At 39.1% G+C, this 23,090-nt stretch overlaps 1 long non-coding RNA gene across 1 annotated transcript in view; it reads left to right on the forward strand.

The window, feature by feature from the left end:
- LOC107051913 overlaps positions 1 to 23,090 on the forward strand; it is a 60,791-nt gene that overhangs the window by 37,044 nt on the left and 657 nt on the right. The window lies entirely within an intron of this gene.

Consider the following 23,090-nt stretch of genomic DNA (forward strand, 5'->3'; position numbering starts at 1 on the left):
CAGATCAGTTTAAACTATCTACAGGAGCTTCTGGCTTTACACATGCCTTAATGACAGTACAAGGTCAATGGAGTTGACTCCATCCCAAAAGCAATCAGTTGATCTGAAATCTGAACTGAGGTTGTATTAAGAATTAAAATATAATTGTTAATATTGCTAGAAAGGAAACAAAAACCCAGTATTACAATATAATGATAATGAGAATATTGAAATGTCATTAGATACTTTAATAAATTGTTACTCAAAAGTACATATTTAATTTTCAGACTTCTGTTTCTTTTCTCTTTTGTTCTTTTCTTTTCTTTCTTTTCTTTTCTTTTCTTTTCTTTTCTTTTCTTTTCTTTTCTTTTCTTTTCTTTTCTTTTCTTTTCTTTTCTTTTCTTTTCTTTTCTTTTCTTTTCTTTTCTTTTCTTTTCTTTTCTTTTCTTTTCTTTTCTTTTCTTTTCTTTTTTTGTATTTTCTGGTGGCAAGATATTTCTGCCATGAATTGCTTTCTTATTTATACAAGTTTAGCTTTACCTCAATTATCCACCAAGTAAAAACAAAAAAAACAAAAAGCCCCCCAAAGCCCTTTATAGTATTTCCACAAGACTAATATAAAGCAGATGTATCCTGCTGAGTTCACAGTATATTTTAAACAAAATGACCCTGATGTTGTTCTGGATCTTACAAATGCTGATATATATGAATACCTTTCCATAGGGGAGCATTCTCCGGAGTATCCAATGGGTCAGGTTTTCCCTGTTTGAAATGGTAATCATATGCATGGGGCTGTTTTTCAGTTACATTTATTTCCTTTTTAAGTGTTTATTTTTGCAGTACATTGTCCTACATTTTGATATTTTCCCTGTACATTTCTCAAGGCCACTAAGAATAATACATGGCAATATTTAACTCTTGTATATCACTGAATGTGACAGTCCTCAGAAATATAGGTGCATATTGGCTGCTGCCGTGCAGTAAATCTCCAGAAGTAAATCACCAGGTGTGTATCGGGGATGAAGGAACACCTGCCCAATTTTCAGAGTAATGCGGGATGTGATTATAAAAAGTATATGAAGCACAATTTGGGGAAAATTTAAAACCTATGAAGACTAAATCTAGAATTCCTTCTTTCCTCCACTGCCAATTTCCATCGGATGCCCAGCATCCCCACAGGATGGGATTTGGCCTGAGTCAGAATTAATTTATCCATGTCTGCACCTGAATTTAGATGGCTACAGTGTGCCTGTGAGCAGAAAGCAACTGTATATATCTAGTGGATGCCGCTCACCATCCACATTTAAACAAGGTGGACAGCCCAGCTTTCATCTGATCTCTGCTATTGTCTAGAGATAAAGAAACTCCTTTACCTTTCTCAGTGTATTTCACACTGTAAGAGGAAGGAGAAATGATTGCACTTGTTTCCTGGATTTTTATTTTTCATTCATTCACCCATCCTTCTCCGACACACTTAAGTGTCCCATAAGCTCATCACTCAAACAGGAGGATCATGTAATTGCCTTCAACTTCTGCAGTAAATGGTGTGCAGCTTTGGTGTCTGACTGGAGTTAGCTGTGCCCACGGAATGGCTCAGTCTGGGACTGGCTATCCCACTCACCCTGGTCAATAGTCCTTGAGGGGAAATCCTCATGACAGGTCTTCAAATTAGTGAATAATGACATGTGAGAGAAATCAGGCCCAAGAACATAAATCCTATACATTCTTGGGTCACAAAAATGGTCCAGGAGATGGAACACCTCCCATACAAGGACAGGCTGAGAAAGATGGCACTGTGCAGCCTGGAGAAGAGAAGGCTCTGGGGAGACCTGATAGTGATCTTTCAGTACCTAGAGAGCAGCTGTAAGAAAGGAGAGACTCTTTAGCAGGACCTGTTGAGACAGAACAAGGAGAAATGATTTCGAACTAAAAGAGGGGAGACTTAGACTGGATATAAGAGAGACGTTTTGTACAGTCAGTGTGGTGAGGCACAGGAACAGGTTGTCCAGAGAGGTTGTGGGTGCCCCATCTCTGGACTCATTCAAGGTCAGGCAGGATGGGGCTCTGAACAACCTGATCTAGCTGCAGATGTCCCTGTTCATTGCAAGGGAGTTGGAGCAGATGACCTTTAAGAGTCCCTTCCAACTTGAATGATTCTAATATTCTATTTGTAGCAAAAACTTACTTGCTCAAATTTTATGTTGGACTTAACATAGGAATTAAGAGGATTTATTTCTCTAAGAATCAAAATAAGGCAGTATTGACTTCATACCTAACCCAGGGAGGAGGCCGTTACTGTGAACTGCCTTGTGTTCATCTTTCAAATTACCACACATATTCAGCACAATATGGATGCACTGTATACATTGAGTCTAGGATGCCAGTACTTAAACTAATTATCATTTCTTGAAAGAAAGTGTTTTGATACCTATCAGTAACATGCTGGCTATCTAGCTTTTGGTGTAAAAGCAGGTAGGCAATAGAAAAAAATACAACCTTGTGTTTCCTCAGTACTACATTTACTTTGGCAGATGTGTCTAACTCACCAAGTTAATGTAAGCATTTTGAAGAATATTACTTTTTCTCTTGCTGATCTGTATCCACATCCATATCAGCTGCGATAGGGGGAAGGATAGAAATTTAATTTTGCATGTTCCAGTTTTGTGCCTTGACTGCAAAACCAAAGCGCCCCCTCCCTCCTGGCAGCACGCATAGAGGCGGAGTTCTGACAGAGGCCTTTAATAGACTTTCAGAAAGCACAGCCAGAAAAGACCTATGAGGTCATGTAGTCTAGTTCATAGCCAGAGTGATAATTCAGGCTTTTCTCACCAACAGAGGTGACGGTACTCAGTGGTAAGACAGACATAAATTCTGAGTCAAGGATCTCTACATTTCGCTATGTGAGATTCAAGAAGGTAGAAACTCCATAGCAGCTTCAGTAATTGTTATTATATTATATACAAGCCTGGATAAGACAGTAGAAAAGCAGTTGAGTATTTATTTGCCTGCTTAAGCGTCAGGTTTGCAGTTGTTGTTCATTTTATGAAATGATTACTAGCTGTGTGTTTGGATGAGGGAAATGGAGAAGTTTGCTTTTTGTACCTTGTGGCACTTCTAGAAGTGCAGTGTGAATCTGAGAGATTGAAACAGTATTGACCAGGTAACACTGCCTCATTAAACTGAAAAAGCTTAATATAAGTTACATTTTCGATGTTTTTTTCAAAGTTGTCTATCATCATAGACATGACTAATTCCCACTTACCGAAGTTGATATATGAGACCACTGAAGACTGAACTACATCTGATTCCATTCACCTTTCATATTATCCTGTTTGTTTGTTTGTTTAAACCTAAAATTATAAGCTTAGGAATGTTTTCTTTGTAAAACCTATTCAAAATCCTTATGTACCCACATGCACTCTCACATATCGACCAAACCTTCATCCCCTTAGAGCATAGCTGGGCAGCTAGGCAAAAGGTACATATATTTTTATATTTTCTCATATGTATGCGAGAGATGAATCACCAAGTCCACAGCACAGGGGAACAGAAGGAGAGTGAAGACTGCCTGCTCACCGCCCCCTTGGGAGGAGGAGGATGGAGGTGTGGTGGTGTCTGCTGTTCCTGGCAGGAGTCCCAGGACAGAACCAGCATACCCACACCAGGCTGTTCGGGACTGAGTGGGTTTGCAGCACTCTTTCTTTGCCTGGAAACTTGTAGAAAAGAGCATGCATATTTAAAAAAAAAAAAAAAAAAAAAAAAAAGTGTGTGTGGGGGCTGATGAATCACATCTTCTGTCAGAGATTCTAAACACTGAAATGGATCATTACTGAACGTCTGGAGCTCACAGAATTTTCCTTCATGTCACACAAGTGTTCCTTCTATTAATTGTTTTCCCAGCTCATTCCTTTCCCCCACCTAGGCCTGTTCTTCTCCCCACCTCTCCACAGGCTCTTCCCAATGTTCACCCCCTCCATCTTCCCCATCCAAGCTACTCACTTAATTATTCTTCCCCAGGAATGCTACAGTTAGTGCCTTATTCAAAGCTTTACTCGCTGAGACAATATTACTGATTGACAAGTGCATGTTCTGGGAACCTGTAGAGGTAGCTTGTGTCTGCTTGCCTCATGCTGCATCTGCTACCCTGGGGAGGATATGGGAAAGGCACAAGTCAGACAGAGGCCCTTGAAAACCTCATCTCCTCCCCTGTCACAGTTTCAGAGGGCTGGAGCACCTCTCCTGTGAAGAAAGGTTGAGGGAACTGGGATTGTTTAGTTTAGAGAAGAGAAGGCTCCACGGAGACCTTATTGTGGCCTTCAAGTATTTGGAGGGAGTGTATGAGCAGGAAGGGGAATGGCTATTTGTGAGGGTGATAGTGATAGGACAAGGGGGGATGGTTTTAAACTAAGACAGGGGAGGTTTAGATTAGATATTGGGAGGAAGTGTTTCACACAGAGGGTGGTGACACACTGGAACAGGTTGCACAAGGAGGTTGTGGATGCCCCATCCCTGGAGGCATTCAAGGCCTGACTGGATGTGGCTCTGGGCAGCCTGGTCTGGTGGTTGGCAACACTGCCTGTGGCAGGGGGGGTTGAAACTCGATGATGATGATGACCCTTTTCAACCCAGGCCATTCCATGATTCTGTGATTCTCCTGCCATCCCTGATTCAGGGACAGAGGGAGCCCCCCACCTTGGGAGGTTTTTTATTGATTCTATAGATGTGTTGTGCTGATGGCTGCAAGCAGTGCTAAGGAGGCAAAGTGGATGCTGGTTTCCTTGAGGGTCTTCCAGAGATGGCTCTTCATGGTCTCTGTCGGCCAAGTACATGACAAAAATATACCAGGGAAAGGAAGATCTCTAATGGGCCAAAATGAACATGAAGGACATGTGACCATGGTGACAAACCAGTTTAAGATCATCATAAAACCCTCCCGGTTCAGAGTGAGTGAGGAATGTGCCAGGATCTACCCCCATGGGTACAGTGGGATGGCAGAGCTGACCCTGCTCTCAGCGAGGTCTGATGCCAAAGGCCTGCAAAGGGGCCATAACGTTCACACAGGAAGAGACTGTAGCACTCCATGCAGTCTCACAGAAAGATTAATTGGCTATCTTTACTGTTTTAAATTAAACAGGCTTGGGCACTGCAGCGCTGCTATCCAAACTGATATACTGATGGTGCATTTTTGACTGGGACACTCCCAGAAACAGTGTTCAGAGATACTTTTTGGACATAATATGAGCTGGGTTCACCCCCACAAGGCCGGCTGAGCTGCAGGGTTTGGTACTGATGTGAGTTTAGCACAATAGCAAGCCTCGGTGCCACAGCATGGACAGAAGCGTATTTAATAACATAGACAAAGTCACAAAATCCATCTTTTCAGTTTATCAGTTTATTCAGGCTAATTAGCTTGGGCACAGGTTGCTCTCACATGGCTGTGTTGACTCTGGTTCAGAAGATGTCTCAGTTGGTCCTGTTTCAGATCTGTGCTTAGAATCCAGTGCTATGACTTTATAGCTCCTTGCCGTTTCCAGAACTAAACTCAGAAGTCAATTATAATTTTCTTCAAAGGGTTTAAATGGGCCCTTCGCCTTTTGCTTTTGACTTGTTTATTGAATTCTTGAAAACTTTTTGACAAATTGTAGATGCCAGTTAATGGAGGGACACGGAATCAGCTTGCAGTCTCAGGGACATCAAATACCAGCCCTTCTGCAAAGAAGAAAGAGGGTTTTCATAGCAACCTGTAAGAGAGAATCTGTTTCCCCCTAAGTACAGGCTAAGTGCTGTTTTAATGGCTTTGACTTTTGGAGCAAAGGCTCAGTGAGTTGTAATTAGAGGTGGTCATTTGTTTTTAATGAAATCATTTTCCAGGGGGAAAAAAAAATGCAGCTTTGCCCAAATCAAAACATGTTGTGAAAATGTGCTGATTTCAGTGACATTTTTATGGGAATAAGTCCAAATGAATCATTTAAATCTTCTCCTTGCATTTTGATAATGTCAGAATGTTTCATTTCAAGAATATTGAAACATTTCATTTTAGCAATGCAGTAGGAAAGAGCTGAGGAGCGCCAAGTAATCTTGTCCTCAGCAGTTGTAAAGCAGAAAGTTTAAAGTAACACAAGATGGTAGGGCCAGAATCTGCATATCTGTTTCTCTAAAGCCAAATCAGACATAATTTTCCCTGTATTAGGTAGATGAGTTCCTTTGATGCATCTTGAGAAAGCTACAGGGAATTAATGAAAATGAGTTACCAAAATTAACAAAGAAATTTTATTTTTTATTGCAGAAAAATTATGAAAGACAGAATACTAAAGAGAAGAGACTATGAACAGAAGTTTCATTTTGCAAGGGCAATATCTCATTTGGCATAGTGAACCTAACTTTGAAAGGAAATTAAACCAATCAGCCTTTTTTTTTTCCTCGGAAGTCAGGGATTTACTCCTGAAGTAGCCACTGACCTTTAACGTAACATTTTATCGTAATTTGAATTCACTTTCCAGCGCAAACAAGTTTTTAGCATCTCTTTGGCTGTCTTCTTTGCCAAGCTGTTTCAAGAAAGTGACACTGTGTGAATGCCTACAGATGTTCTTATGTAGGCTGCCATCAGTGTATATTGCTCCCAAAATCTGTAGAAATACCGTGTATTATGCATAACCAAGATAATTTATAGGTGACCAAAAGTCTGATAAAAGAGTAGGTCATGGAGAACCCAGTCCATCAGAAATGATTGGTGTAAGTCACCTAAACAAAGACCTAGAAAACAAAAGTATTTGAACTCTAATTTAGAAAAGGTTATTCAAGGTATGGTTTTGAACATTAGGAATCTTAAATCGTAATTAAATTCTGTTATTTTTAAGCATTAACCCAATGAGTATGTTTACATTTTAGCCACCGTACTTGAAATTATTTAGACTGTAATGGAAAATGCTGAAAATAAATTATATTATAATATTTAATCCATTATGTCACAGTGGAAAGGAAGAAAAGAGTTTCAAATAAACTATTCCAGAAGTGTTTGGGAGATGTGCTAATATCCATGAAGTTGGTTATTTGGGATAGAACTATGCAGCATACTATATCATCTATGTGTATGTATAATTTACATCTCCAAGTTACATTTAAAGAAGCTTATGTATGGATTTAGGTTTGATTTAGGCATGACAATAGAAATCACAGAGAATTAACTGCAGGGCAAAAGTGCCCTTGGTCTTTTTCTAGGAGCAACAACAGGCAAAAAAGCTTTCTTGATATTTTATCAAGATATTACAGTTTTTATCAAGATTTTATCTTCATAAAGTTGCTCTTTTTTTTTTTAAAGTTGGAAAAATTAAAGAAAGAGTATTAGATGAGAAAGTGTTGATTTGAAGGATAACATTACATAGGAAGGATAGGAGCAGAGTTTGTTGTAGCCTTGAGTCAAAAAGGCTCATAGTCTCCCCTTATACAGATTCACTGGTGGAGTGACATAGCTCTTTTTGAGTGAGTGGATTTAAATACAAACTTCTGTAATAGGTGATTGGTTTGGCATCTTGATAGGATGGTCCTTTCAGAGTTGTTAGTTTATGAATAGGTAATCCCTTAAGGCACGTGTAATGGGGAATTAGTTGCTTTTGCTTTTTGGGAGGACACATTCAGCATATCTTCAGAGTTTTAATACTTCCTTCTTTCCGTCTTCTTTTCTGCTTACTTAATTACATCAGTTTTTAACATGAGTGGAAAATCTATTTGAAATAGGTTAAAATACTATCAAAATACTATATTTTTTATTTTTTTTATATTTTTTAATATAGTCTTTCTAAATGTGGCTAATTTTATAGAATTTCAGACCTTAATAATTTCTAATGTTATCGTTCATCTTTAGCAGTCTACAAAATAGAGATTCTTTATTCTCCTAAGTTTATTAAGGAAGTTATTACTTACATACCAAATACATAATGAATTCTGCTATGAATAGGAATATGTTAATGTTCAAATAACTTCTTATATTAGCAACTAATGATCACCTCTAATAGCACAACTATAATTGTGTGTAAACCACCTTCCTATTTATATAGCAATTACATCATGTGTCTGTTATTTGAAATTTGCATTTAAATACAACACATATGCAAGTAAGCAAGAATATTTAAGTAGCCAGGCACAAATATACACAAGTTCATTTTATGCATCTGCTAATCTAGGCAGATGCTAGTTAACTGTGGCACTTTTATTGGGTATGAGCTCATGGTTAGGGAAAGAGATTTCTTCGTTTTTCTTTTCATCTCTCCAGGAGGAAAACAGAAATTGTCAACTTCTGTAAATACTCCAATCCCTAATCCAATAGAATGTTTAATAAAATAATAGCAATTCTTCAAAAATTCCTCCAAACCTAGAATTATATATTTATTATTCCTTATGCATCAATATATAAACATACTATTAACATTTCTTCAAATTTAGAAAAGGGGCCATGTAACTTTGTCCCAGACTACAAATAAATCACTGTAATTGTGTTACAGTACATTGTCAGATCAAGGAAGAGGGTTAGGCCTCCTAACAAAGCCATTGCTTTTTGACTTTACTGTTTTGAATCATTCAGTTTTGACTTTCAGGTATACTAAAATACATCTTTGATATGCTAGACAGAATGAGCTGCTTAAATCTCTCACTGCAAGGCATTCCACCAAACTGTAATATTTTTTTTTTCTAATATTTTTTTCTGGCTTTTGACTGCATCCAAGACAATTTTTCAGTATCTTTTCAGCTGTGTTCTGATATCAATCTCACCAATGCTGTAAATGGATGTAAAATTCACGTTCCTATCATTCTGATTTTGCATGCTACATCAGTCTGTTGTTTCCTATCTTCATTATAGTTTTTATAGGATAGCTTAATGGTTACCCCAGTGTGCCTGAAGAGAAGTGACTTGCCACCCAGAAATCAGAAAAGGCACAAAGTAGAAATGTATACCTGTTTTTTTTCCACCAAACCCCGAATCTTGAGAAATATAGCAAGAAGTTATTCATCTCAAAGCTCAGTTCTTTGAGCCCAACTCCAGCACTACTGGGAATGCTCTAGGATCTCCCTCTGGCCTCCAGTGCCACTCCAGTGAAGTACTGATCTCCTTAAGGTCTTCCGGAGTACTTGCCAGTTTGACAAGGACATCACAGATACCTCAATGCATCTCAGATGTCATCAGCATTCATTATAAATGTAAACAAGCTTAGACCTATGATTCATTTTCCAGTTTAGGCAGAGCAAGCAACTTTGAAGGAGGTTTAGGCTAACTTACTCTTAATTACTTTCTACCTGTCATCTGCTAGCCTAAGTACTTCCCAACTCCAGTGTTAGAAAGAAAACTGAAGTCTTTCTCTGCTTGCCTTTGCAATGTTGTTCCTGATTTTAGACCTGCAGACTATCTTCCCTCACTGTATTTCCCCAGGCTGAGTTGTAGCCTTTGCTGATCTTTGTATTGTTCCATAACTTCAATCAATCTTCTCATCCTTCAGCATACCTTGACACCAAATTAATAAACACCTTGAATTCTAAATATGATAATATATTTCAGATGCTTCTCAGAGAAAACAAAGAAGCAAACAAATAAATAATAACAATAATAAAATCATTATCACTGTCATTTTTGAAGGGAATATTCTTCAAACTCCGTTGAAACTGGACTTCCCCTTACGTTAGACTATAAGCTCTTTACAGTCTTACAGTCTGGTGCCTGGATGAACAACTGCACTTCAGAAGTATTAAGGGAGCAAAGTCTGTGACTTTCCCATTACAGGTTCACTCCAGATCCTTAGATGTTAATGAGAGCGTTCTTTTTTACATCAGGGTTTGTCGGATGGGATGTAGGCTGTCTGTAAAAATGCTGAGCATGTCTTTTATTAAACGTTTTGTTATTTGATGTGCCATTTTCTGATGTATATTTGATAAACAAATTTGTTACCAGCAGCATTCTTGTTACCAGTGACATTTAAACACAAATGCAGATTTATATATAAGTAATTGTGTTTCAAGAGTAACTCTATGCGTAAGTCAGCATTTTGCAAATGTTACAAAAATGTACAAGCCCAAGCAGAAAAAACTACTTGCCCATCTTCTGCTACATTTGATGTAATGAAAGGTAATTATATCCTATTCACACAGTCAAAGAAAGTACTTGTCTTTATAAGACCTTGATTGAAAATCAGTTGAAGTTAATGGAAATCTTTCAATTAGTTTTGGTGGAATGTGTCTGAGGCTTTCAGGAGGAAAGCAAAGTTTAGCAGAGAGATCTTTTGGGATTACAGATGAAGGATTTTCAGCACAGTGTTTAGGTGCTACAGAAACATCTCCTCTTCTGAAAATCTTACCTCTGGCACTCTTCTTGTTACACCAACATAAAGAAAGTGCCATTGACTCATATCTACTGGGGTGAAAATCCAATCTCATATATGTCCTTGATATATAAGAATATTTAGAAAAGAAATACATGTCCTTAAAATTATATCAATTCACCTTACATGCCTAAGAAAGAGGCCATTTCTAAAGGATATTGATTAAAATGGAAATACATTCAAATAAATGGATTCTTGGCTTGAAATAACCTTTACAGTAAGTGAATGGTCTATTTTGAAAGTATGATGGGTGTTCTGCAGGGCACTACTGTATCTTAATTTTATTTCATTGCTATAAAGAGTTTTCTCTGTTTATGAAAATGCTATGCAAAGTGAGATCTATGGATTTCAGAATGGGGAGAAGCAGGAAATTTTTCCTTTAACAGACATTTGCCTGTTTCTCATCATTCTTCAGATTTGCCAAAGGCCAGAACCAGAGACTCAAGCAAAGATGAGGTTTCATAGGCACTATATCAAATCCAAAATAAAAAAAAATCCCTTCCCATGCAAATAATACAGTTTGTTGATTGTTTCATTTCTGGAGCACAATATCCTCTTGCAAAAAGAGAAAGGAGATGAAATATGGAATATTCCAGATCCTGAACTGGAATATAAAGATTTTGGGCTGGTGCTAATACACAGTTAAATATCAGAGTTCAAAATAAACCATACAGAAGAATAAAGTAGATTTTGTAAAATAATACATATCCATTGCCTCCTCACTTTCAGAAAGAATCTGCAATTAGAATTGATTGAAAGGCTATGTGTGAGTTTTTCCACTTCTCAAAATACCAAAATACTTATGAACTTTGAGGACAATCCAAGTACAGCAGGCCATGGAACACTTTCTGGTAGATAACAGGTGCTCCAGCGTGTGTGAGGATACCTTGCATCGATGTTTCCAAAGAGGGGATCCCTCTGAAAAAAACATTCTGCCAAAAATTCAGTTACTGCAACAATAGAACAAACAGGAGTTTATGCTGCAAATAAATGCACTACAGAATTTAGGAAAATAGAGATGGTCACCAGTGGATTTACATGGGAAAAGAGGGATAAAGAATATAATTGCCCAAATAATAAAGACATCAATGCAAAAGAGAGCCCTAACAGCTGCATACAATAGGCACATCTTGTACTTCAATTCCTAATTAAACATCTTAGAAAAATCCTGAATTTCATCAGCATCTCAGATATTATTTGCTTTCTTTTTTCTTTTAAGTTAGATGATGACAAGGCATTCAGGGTAAGGTTGGATGGAGCCTCTGGGCACTCTGATGCAGTGGATGTCAACAGTTCCTATGGCAAGAGGGATGGGCTTTAAGGTCTCTTCTAACCCAAACTGTTCTAAGATTCTATGGCAGTACCAGGGGATGCAGTAAGATGTAATACTTCCACCGTATTGCTCTCCAAAATGCTTGCTATGATACTTTTGACCACTTTTCTCTTACCTACACTTCTTCAGCATAAAGAAATATTATATTACATTTCCTTCTGTATTAAAGCAAATACAAATGGAGGAGGAAGAGGTATTTAGTTTTTTATTTGGTTTGTTTGTTTGTTTGTTTTGTTTTATGTACATGAAAATTATACATATTTATTTATAAACTGATTAACTGTTTCTGGGGATATTCTTAATCAGTGCACTGATTATAAGGGAAGCTGAAAGCAAGTTCTTACAGGGAAACAAAATACAAATTTGGCTTTAATCTGAATGCACACAGTGTGAAAATGCACTAACCACTGCATAATGCTTTTGTAACTGTAATGTATTTATCCTGAAGCAAATTTGTGCACCAGTTGTGATCTGGGTGATTTTTTTTTTTTTTTCCCTGAGTTTGATATTACATGGCAGGTGAGTTTCTTTGCCAAATAGCAATACTGCTCAGTATCTGCAGATGCTTCTAGGCAAAGATCTTAAAATACATTGCCAAAATTGAAATTATCTCTCTGGGTTTCTGTGAATGGAAGCCTTAATATTATCATTTCAGCAATAAAGGGGTACAACCTCACACTTCTAGTTGTGTACTTTAAAATCCTACTTTTTTATTTTTTAATTTTTTCAAGAAGAGGAAAGATGGGTGCTGCAGGTTTTCGTATGAGTTCCCTGGAAACAAAGAATAGTGTTTCATGAGAGACTGGAAGTATCTGGGAGCAGCTGTGTTAAATTTATGAAACATCCCACATGAATTCCATATGAATGGAGTGACTTGTGGGTAGGTAGGTAGATATTAATCAACACACAAGCCTTTGAAATAAATGCACCTTCGCTTGAAGGTGCTGGAAGTTGTTCACTTCTTTGCAGAGAGAGGAAAAGAGAGGTACACAAGTAGAAAAAGAAAAGGTGTTTGGATAGATCTCCTGGAGATATACACCAGGGATTTTACCTTCTTAAAACAAAATTTAGAGAAGATTTATACATTAAGATCTGCTTTAATTGCCAGTCATAACTCAATTCCTCTAGCTTTCTGTTTTCTTCCAAACTCCCTCTAGTCTTCCAAAACCTTTTTGATAGCCCATGTCCAAGAGTGAACATACAATTTCAGTAGTGACAGTCCCCAGCTTGTGTATATACATAGAGAAGCATATATCTTCTTCCGGACATAGTATCTTTGTATAGCAATTCCCATCTTGTTCGTGACAAAGGCATGAGCCGGAGCTCTTAGAACTAATAACATCAGCTTTTACAACTTGCACCATAAAATGGTTCAGTGCCACAGTATTCAGCATTGCATCATCTGAAAAAGGCACTGAAAGAACGCAACAGAGTTCTTGGTTTGGTGCCTCAGATTCATGTACAAAGCAAGTGAATAGGGAGTGACATGGAAATGCTGAAGGTAGAGAAAAGGCCTAGGCCCAGTCAAACAGTGCAGGCCTTTTCCCTTTAGTAAAAAGCAGTCATGGCAGGGAACCTTGACTGACCAGGAATTTAAGAGTTAAAGTATTCCTCTTGGAAGCAGTTACCATCTTCCTTTCCTCTAATTATTGGGCCATAAACTGGTCCTTCCATCCCAGGAAGAGAGGAGGAATACTGTGGAGAATGAGATGGAAAAAAGATGAATGGAAAATACCTGAACTTTCTGGGGTCTGAGGGCTGTCTATTATAGCACCATTCAGGATTTGATATCTTGTACAAAAAACAATGGAAGAGTCTCAAGGATTTTCCTTTCCAGAGCTTTTTTCACCCAGTTAATAGTGGGTTCAAATCCATCAGATAAGGGAGAAATCACTGATTTTTCTCCTCATCTTCTCAAGGGAGCACTGTATTCATCCTTCTTTGGAATACACATAGAAGTACATGTTCTTCGTGCTCCCATCCACCAGATGTCTGCCTCAGGTCCAGCCCCATAGGCACGATGAGCAATCTCATATATAAAAGTAAAGAGGTTGTGGACCCTTAGCAAGGAATGTGGTTTAGTAGGGGACTGAGATCTGTACCATTGGGAGGCCTGGTGGCCTTCCATTGCCTTGAGGGACAGGCAAGAAGCCCTTAGGATCCAGATCACTGGCTTCAGCACTTAAGGATGTGTTTAAGTACCCCAGTGCATTGGTAGCTAAACTGTGTAGTCTAGAGCTGTAAGGCGTTCATATATTCTGTGGCTTCAGAGAGGGACAGATAAGGTGAACTGAACTGGGGGCTAGATTTCCACACATGCCATTGTTTTCATGGCCACATCCCATTGCAAACAATGTTTATTTCCTCATCCATTATCCCCTCTAGACTTATTTCAACATTATGCCTTGTTTTCAGCTTTTCCTTCCAGCTGCCTTTGTGATTCAAATTGTCTTCCCCAAGATTGATCTTATTTTGTTATTTTCACCTCTTATTTCTAATTTCTCTAAATCTGCTAGTATTATTACTCTACCCTGACAGGTCCCAATACTCCTCCCAACAGAACATCATCTGTAAGCTTCATTAGCATGCTGTTTGCTGTCTCAAGCAAGGGGCTGCCTATTTTCTTTTTTTACCAAGCACTCCAGATTCCCTGATCATTCCTCACCAAACCATAACTTCCTTCACATCTGTAAGAGCTGGAACTGAGGAGCAAACTGCCTTCCTGCCACTCCCTTATCAGGACATCTGTACCTTGCCAAAGTCCCTGATGCTATTGTGCAACAAGGGAAGTAATGCAAGCCAAGAGTGAACCTTGTCAAGTCTGGAAGTGTAACTTGGGGCTGTACCAGGATTAATTATGCCTTCTGCTGCTTTACACACTCATGTCATCAATAAATTCTAATAAACAGGAGTAGAATGTTCTTATTCATGTCATTCCAGAGGAATTAGAACACAGTAGTGTTATTTAGCAATGCAGATGTTTTATTATTGTGTTGTTTATGTGAAAGTGGATATGACATGAAGAGGTATATCAAATGAGCAATAGAGAGAAGCGAGCTGTGCTCTCTTTTTGATTATGCATATTTATTCATACTGCAGAAGTTACTGCACATAGCAGAGTCTTCTAAGATGGATTGCTTGGTTTGGAAACCTAGTCTCCTTCCTTTTTTTTTTCCACTTTTTTTTTTTTTTTAATAAAATTTAGGTACGTCAATACTACCTTTGTACAGTATTTATGAGTTTTTTCTTTAAATTGCACCTTAATGGGTTTAGTCACCACAATTGCAAAACGCGAACCTAATCACCAGAAGCTAAGTAAGCAGAAAAAATAATGATTTGGAGCTGTCTGTCTGCTGCTGCCGAACAGACACACTGGGCACGGTTTAAAGCTGTAATTGCATTGTGGCACTGGCTTGCTGTTCCCAGCACATGCATAATGTAGCTCCCAGTTGCAGACTGCCACATATCCTGCTGTATTTACCCTCAGATGCCAGCAGAGCACATGCCACCCCCAAATGCTGTTTCCCAACAGTGTAAAACTGTCACACTTTGAATTAGATGCCCCAGAGCGCTTTGTCACCCACTGGAGAGTATAGTCATATTATGATGGGGCAAGATTATGTGCTAAATACATCCCTAGAAGTCCTCTGCAAACTGTGGCAAAATTACTCTGCAAATGAATTTGAATGCTTTTCTCAATTCATTCTACTGATCATAAAGCAGAGCTGTGCACTGTTTCCTTTTGAGGTCACAACTTTGTGATCACAATGACCTGGGGCAACATCTAGCCTTATTACATCCCTGCAGATCTCCACAGCTGAAGGAGACAAACAAACAAACAAACAAACAAACCAGAGAGCAGGAGATCTTTCTGCTCTGTCTGTACCTATCTGCAGCTGCATATTGCTATGGAACTACACACTGGAGACAACCTCTGCCCCTGAAGACAACCTCTGCCCCTGCAGACCCTACACAAATCTGCCCCTCTACATCTTTTTTAATTCATCTCTTGTTCTTCTGCTGACTGTGCACTCAGAAAACAGAGGAGCTCCATAGAAAAAACGTCATGGCCATGATCTAGCCAAAAAAAAAAAAAAAAAAGAAGATTGTGTTTTGGGGGATTAACAACGTGTTGCACACCAGTAAGCATTTCTAAGGCAATGTTATACAGTATTAAGCCATCCCATAATGTCATTTCGTGTCTGGAGTCTAAGAGCGTGTATGTAGATAGGTAGTTGTTAGCATCTGAACAGCCACACTGGCAGATGGGTAGTAATTTGTTAAGCCAATGTTACTCGAATATATGTCTAAGTCTTTGGATTAAAAAAAAAAAAAAAAAAAAAAGTAAGTAAATAGTATATATCTTGATTATGAAAGTTTTCACAGCATCTAACTAAAGAGGGAGACAGTGTCTTGGAAAAGTGATAGGAGAAGGACTTGGAAATGCTAATTGTTTGGAAACATTAATTATGCTAGAATGAAAGACATGGCTTAGATTTGTAATGATTCCAATCGAATGCTTAAGATTTGCATGTTTGTAAATATTTTAGGCTCCTCAAAGGGAATATTCAATGAATCCTTTTACAGAGATAGATATTGCTCAGCTTCCAGTCTGGATACTTAAAGGAGTCTATACACATGTGTCCTCAGGTATGAGTCCACATATGAGACAACTGAAGTCAGTGGAGATTTAACCAATGAAAACCAGAGATGTATGTCTGATCAGCCAGTACGTGTCTAACTGACAGCGAGGTGAATTGTCCTTGAGGTAGCATTACCAGTACTTGCAAGACATCCAAAAGAAATGCTAGGATAGACACCAGTACCACAGATAGATAAACCTAGTGCATGTATCTAATCTGACAAAGGAATGTCTGTCTCTTTCCTTTTTCTTTTCTTTCTTTCTTTCTTTCTTTTTTTTTTTTTTTCCCTGAAATGTCATTTATTCATATACCTTTGTTGTGCCACTTCATTTGCTTCAGTAATTAACTTAGAAAGCTGAAGTATGTCTTACAGTGTTTATATCCCAGATGCACTTAGCAACTTTGCTAAGCTAGAGTTCAAAATACATGCTTAAGTCCTTTACAAGATCAAGGCATTGCTTAAATAAATATGTGTTAATTTGAGCCTAATTGGCTTAATATTAACACCACATGACTATTAAGAATCAATTGATTTAGTTTCAACACAGAGCACTGCATACATACCTAATTTAGAAAGCTCAAAGAAATTGAATGCAAACAAGTCTGAGAGTGCAACAGCGAAGTCACAAATTTAAGCACACAAGAGCCAGGGTACAGTAACAGTGCGGTTCTTCCAGCATAGCAATAATAATTCAAACATATTGTATCTATATACTATTTTTATTACCAGTCAGACTATTAAATGCATACTCAAATCTATGCACGATATGCCATGTGGGCAAGTCTATTGTTACTCTGAAAACTATAGCTTTTCCATTTCCTAATTGCAGTTTCGTGGCACTGCCAAGATTTTGTGTTTAATTTATATAGGGATTTCTGTGTCCTTAAAGCTGTTAATAGAATGGATTCACAAAGACCCCTACTATAAGGAAGGCAAGACTGGTAAGAATGCTATTCATCATACCACCTTTCATCAGCAAGATTAAAACAGTTTTTATCTATATTTTGCCAAAGGAAATGAAATCACAAAGCAATGACCTCATTTACCTACTGCTGAGCAGCAGGCCAGTGGAAGCACTAATAATAAAACCGAGGCCACCCAGGTCCTAAACCAATGCCTCCAGTGAGGCACAGCATAGGTTATGAATCAGACATCTGTATGTACTTATATCTGACTCTACAAGGACAATACAAACGTGCAGGGCCAGGTCCAGGACCTGCTAGCTTCAGTAAATATAGATATAACCTCTCTGTCTGCTTATTTCCTTAGGCACAGAGCTGTTGCTTATACAGTATATAAAAAAGTTTCCAACATGCCTGCATGGTTCTCAACATAATCCATAATTGGCAGTCTCTCAGCTTTCCTTTGTATCTTTCTTCTTTATTTTGTTGGGGAAAAAACAAACACATACACAACAAGCAAGCAAGTAAACAAAATCCTTTCCAAGCTCAATATAAATGAAACTTGTACAATGGTGTAATCTCAGGTGTCAGGCTGTCTGTACTGTTCAGTGAGCAATACAGTTTCATGCCTCTCACCCATTAACAAAATACCTAGAGAGTATCCTACCTGACTGTGCAGTAACAAACCTTCCAAACCCTTTATCCAAGTAAGACTGGTTTGATGTTCACTGTCATCAGGTGTACATAAAGTTCACTTCAGCAACTGACCTTGGTCACAGTCTACCCCGTATCTGGTCCACCAGACCTACTGATCACTTTGACCTGTGGCATCTCTAGTTGGCTGTCAGCCTTCTTATCTTACCCATGGACTATTCCATCTCAGAGCTTGCTACTACACAAACTCAGTAGGATTTGACTGAAATTTGCAAGTTTGCAGACTACACGAAGTGGAGTCAATAAATTGGGAGGAAAGGAAGCCATCCAGAGGGACCTGGACAGGATGGAGAAGTGTGACCATGTGAACCTAATGAGGTTCAAGGCCGAGTGCAAGATGTTGCATTTGGTCCAGGGTAATCTCAAGTATTTATACAGAATGAGGGAAGAACTCCTTCAGAGTAGCCCTGCAGAGAAGGTCTTAGGTGTCCTGGTAGACAAGAAGCTGGACATGAGTCAGCAGTGTGTGCTTGCAGCCCAGAAAGACAACTGTGCTCTGGGATGCATTAAAAAAGGGGTGGCCAGCAGGGAGAGGGAGGTGATTGTCCCCCTCTACTCGGATCTTGTGAGGCCCCATCTGGAGTACTGCATCCAGGCCTGGGGCCCCCAGCACAAGAAAGATGTGGAGCTCTTGGAACAAGTCTTGAGGAGGACCACTAAGATGGTCAGAGGGCTCGAGCACCTCTCCTGTGAAGAAAGGTTGAGGGAACTGGGATTGTTTAGCTTGGAGAAGAGAAGGCTCCAGAGAGACCTCACTGCGGCCTTCCAATACTTGAAGGGAGCATATAAACAGGAGGGGGTACAACTGTTTACGAGGGTGGTTAGTGATAGGACAAGGGGGAGTGGTTTTAAACTAAGACAGGGAAGGTTTAGGTTAGATATTAGGAGGAAGTTTTTCACACAGAGGATGGTGATGCACTGAAACTCCATCCCTGGAGGCATTCAAGGCCAGGCTGGATATGGCTCTAGGCAGCCTGGTCTAGTGGTTGGTGACCCTGCACATACCAGGGGAGTTAAAACTAAATGATCATTGTGGTCCTTTTCAACCCAGGCCATTCTATGATTCTATGGATTCTAAGATCTGACAAATGACAGTGAATTGGATTGAGTAACCTGAACAGGTACAGGGTTCAGCCCAGCAAATGCAGTGACTAGCATTTGATGGAATGACATGCAACTACACAGATAGTCTCCAGGAATGATCTGAAAAACCACACTGCTGAGACCACACTAATGTAACAAACATCCCAGTGTCAGGCTTTCCAGACTAATATTCAGCTACAATATTTAAGTTAAACTCAATAAAATGACATTTACCTCATTCAGAAGCATACAAGAGACCATGTGTCTTCCTGGAGTGACCTAGATTACCTGAAAATTGAGTCAGCCTATGCCTCCAGCTTGTTGTTGGGCTTCACAAGTGTGAATGAAGGGACAGGCTAATGGGCTAATGTATGAACATGAGTTCAGTGTCAAGAGAAGAAGAGATGGCAGCATGTCAGTTGCACCTAGCCTATCTGTCATCTTGTCTGAGCTTTCCCAGATCGTGGCCTGGTGCTGGCACAGTGCAGAGCAGCTGAATGCTGCTGCACACCCTGAGCAGTCATTCTTCAGTAGAACTTTGGTGTCATTGTTTAGTGCAATCTTCAGAATAGATTAGTTTTGCTAAGATGTTGCTAAATCCTGGTCTTGATGTAACCAACCAAAGAATGAACATGATTCCTATCACCTAGTTTTAACTGTTGGAAGGATGGATATTTAATTTAGGATTATGATTAGATTATTCATTAGATATGAACTTCCTCTCTAGGTTTCTCCTGCCTTTCCCAGAAGAGAGGAAGTACTGATGACTCACCCCAAGCTGAGGGAGATGAAACAAATCACCTCAAAATGATTCTCTCTGCTTTGTTTATTGGAATATGGAATGAGTAATCCTTAGTGAGTGACAAAGTGAGGTGAAACTTGTTTTAATCAATAATCAGATTTTAATTTGAGGAGTCAGTGGCAGCTTCCAGATCCATACAGTTTGTCTGCTAATAAAAAGGAGTACATTCCCTTTAAGTCAGTGGTTAACATTTTGCTATGTATTTCCCTTTTGCTTAATAGCTTAAATTGATCAGTACATATCAGCAATATGTCATAGTCACTGTTGCACCATGCCTTTATTTTGGTGAGATTTTCAGACATTTTCTGGCAAATGGGTTATAGCTTTAAGATATGAACATAGTAAGTTCAGCCTTCAAAATGGGGAGAAAGTAAGAAATAATGGGTTGTCAGCTCTCTTTAAAAAGGTGCATGCATCAGGAGAGAAAATAAAGATGCTATTGCTGTTCATAGGAGACTTCAGAAGCATTCAGATAATGCTTACATCTGCTTTAATGATTCCATTTAAGCTGTCATTTTCAGCATTTACTTTGCAGCATTCAAAAGCAACACACTTACATGTTCTCAACAGACTCAGCACCAGCCTCAGATAGAAAATAATGAAGAAGAAAAGCAAAGAAAATGAAAAGTTCCATACAGTACATTTCAAAGAACAAATTCCTTGCAGGAAATTAGCAATAATTCTGGGACCACCGCTGTTGAAGAGAAGTTTCAAAAGAAAAGTGAGCATGCTTTTTTTTTTTTTTTTTGCAAGCAGTAACAAAAGGAAGAAGTAAAGGCAGGCTCTTTACAAGGCTTAAAGGGCCATTGTCAAATATTTTGAAGGAGGAAGAGCTGGAATCAGGGTGTTCTTGTAAAACTGCATAAATCACTTCACCTCCTTTGCCCCAGTGCTTCAGTGTGGTTTGCAATAACTGGAGCAGTGAAGTCATGCTTCAGTGGTGCTGCAGAGCTCAGTTTTGCCTCCCCATGTGGACCCCTGCAGATGAAGCTTTGGGCTGGGATCTGCTCTTGCTTCCATGCTGACACAGCTTTCCTCTGCGGCCTTGGGCAAGCTGCTTAATCTGCTTGTCTGCTTACAACTTTGACAGAGGCACTCTGACAAACGCTATGCCATAATTTAAGCCCTTCCGCACAGCTACAGATTGCTTCTTCTTTCTGTCCAGAACCATGGGGGAAGGATCACCCTTACTTCAGCCTCTTTTCCTCATGTTCCAGCATTTCAGCTCAAACCTTCACAAAGGTGTTTTTGCCTGACAATACCAGGCTGTGCGCTGTAGGCACACAACCTCTTCTTCTCACTCTGCTGCATGAGCAGTTGCATCCAGCATAAAGTCAGAGCATCCAGCTGGGAGCCAGGAGGTGATAAGTTGGATAATAACATACTCACATATAACATCACCTTCATAAAAACAACACTTCTGGGGAAACTGTACATTGAGTGTCAAGCTCAAGGGAGCCATGGATTTTCAGGGGTGTCTTAATGAGGTGGCCATCAGAATGGTTTCTTATAGAGAGAGAAGTTTCTATCTATATATCTATCCATCCATCTACCTATCTATCTATGTATCTATCTATCTATTTATCTATCTATCTGTCAACCGCATATGATCAACCATCATACTGATAAGCATTCTTTGGAACCGATGGCAGAAATGCATGCATGAAAGAGCCTGAATATGAAGCTTGTCCCATTTATGGCTTGTCTTGAGTTTGTTTGCTTGTTAGGTGTTTTGTTTTGTTTGTATGGAGTAGCTCTTCCCTTGTGTGTTTCTACATAGGGAATACAGAAGAAGACAGGTTCATTCTCATTTTAAAAACAAGGAAATAGGGGTCCAATGCAATAGCATACATATATGTGTACATATATATATATATATATAGCAACTAAATAATAAAACAGATGAAGAAGGTGGATGTTGCATATTTGTTGAAACATTTTCCTGCCCTACACATCTTCAAAGAATACATTTATTACTTTTTAGAAATTTAAGTACTGTGTTTATGGAATCAGTAGGAGAGCTGAGGTTAAATTCCAAGGGACCTCCTTAAGTCCATGGAGACATTTAACGGCATCGTACTACCTGCTAGGCACATGTTCCAGCTACATAAATGTGTGAAATTAGCAACACTGCTTTCTTTTTTCTCTCTCCCTCTCTTCTTTTTTTTTTTTTTTTCCCTTGGACCCCTTCCAAATTCACCTCCTCCTCCTCTCTCTGGATGCAAACCAAAGACAGTAGATGCTACGGTGTGTATCCTCAGGAGCACCTCTGCAGATTAAATGCCTGCAGCTATTGTGAATCCAAAGCCTCTGCTGAAAAACCCTTTCTGTGACAGGAAAATTAAAAATCTAAATTCAGAATGGAGCCAAATTACCTACTCTTGCTATGGGAAGTTCAACATATCATTACAAACTGGTTTACTTGTCCGTGTCCAATTTAATGTGCCTAGCTTTTATTATGAAAAATAACAACAACAACAAATAAACAAAATAACAGCAGCCCCTCCCCCCCCCCCCCAAAAAAAAAAAAAAAAAAAAAAGACAAGCAAACCAAAACAGCAAAGTGAGGGTTTTTTAAAATTTATTTATTTATTTATTTATATTAATATTTGTATCAGGTGTGAAGTGGACAATGCAACACAAATTGTTGGGGCTTCCAATAAGGGAGAATCAGAAAGGGACTGTGAGATCCAGAGCTGCATATTCAAGCAGATAAGGGGACTGAGCCACTGCCTGGCGTTTCCCCTGGAGTGGCCCCTGGCAGCTGTTTCAGAGGAACACACAAGAAACTCTGCAGAAGGCAGATATGGAGTAACTGGCCTACAGGGAAGTTTCTTCCTCAACTTGGTTAATTAGAGGGTAGTTCAAGCCCTGACACATAAAGGTTTATATCCTGCAATGATGAGAAAGCTACTGGGTTTCTGGGTTGGGATGTGGCTTCCCAGACAATATTTTTTTTTGTAAAAGTCTGTTCTCTGTTAGAGTGACTGTTTCTCCTCAGATTCAGGTATGTCCAGGTTCTCCAGGCCATTCACATTTCTCCAAAGCAGTCTAGCATTTCCATAAGGGCAACACAGGTCTTGGTTTTGAGTGTCTCCAGAATGAGACTGCAGAAAGAGCTGTCCCACTCCACATCTCTGTCTGGACACTCTGAAATAAAGCAAATGGTATATGACTGGTGCAATGTGTCACCTGAGAGCTGCTCATTCCCATTCCAACGGATGATGGTTGGTGGCTGTTTTTTCCTACTGGTAAAGCATGCACCTCAC

This window comes from Gallus gallus, chromosome Z (assembly GCF_016699485.2).
Source record: "Gallus gallus isolate bGalGal1 chromosome Z, bGalGal1.mat.broiler.GRCg7b, whole genome shotgun sequence".
Classification (NCBI taxonomy): domain Eukaryota; kingdom Metazoa; phylum Chordata; class Aves; order Galliformes; family Phasianidae; genus Gallus; species Gallus gallus.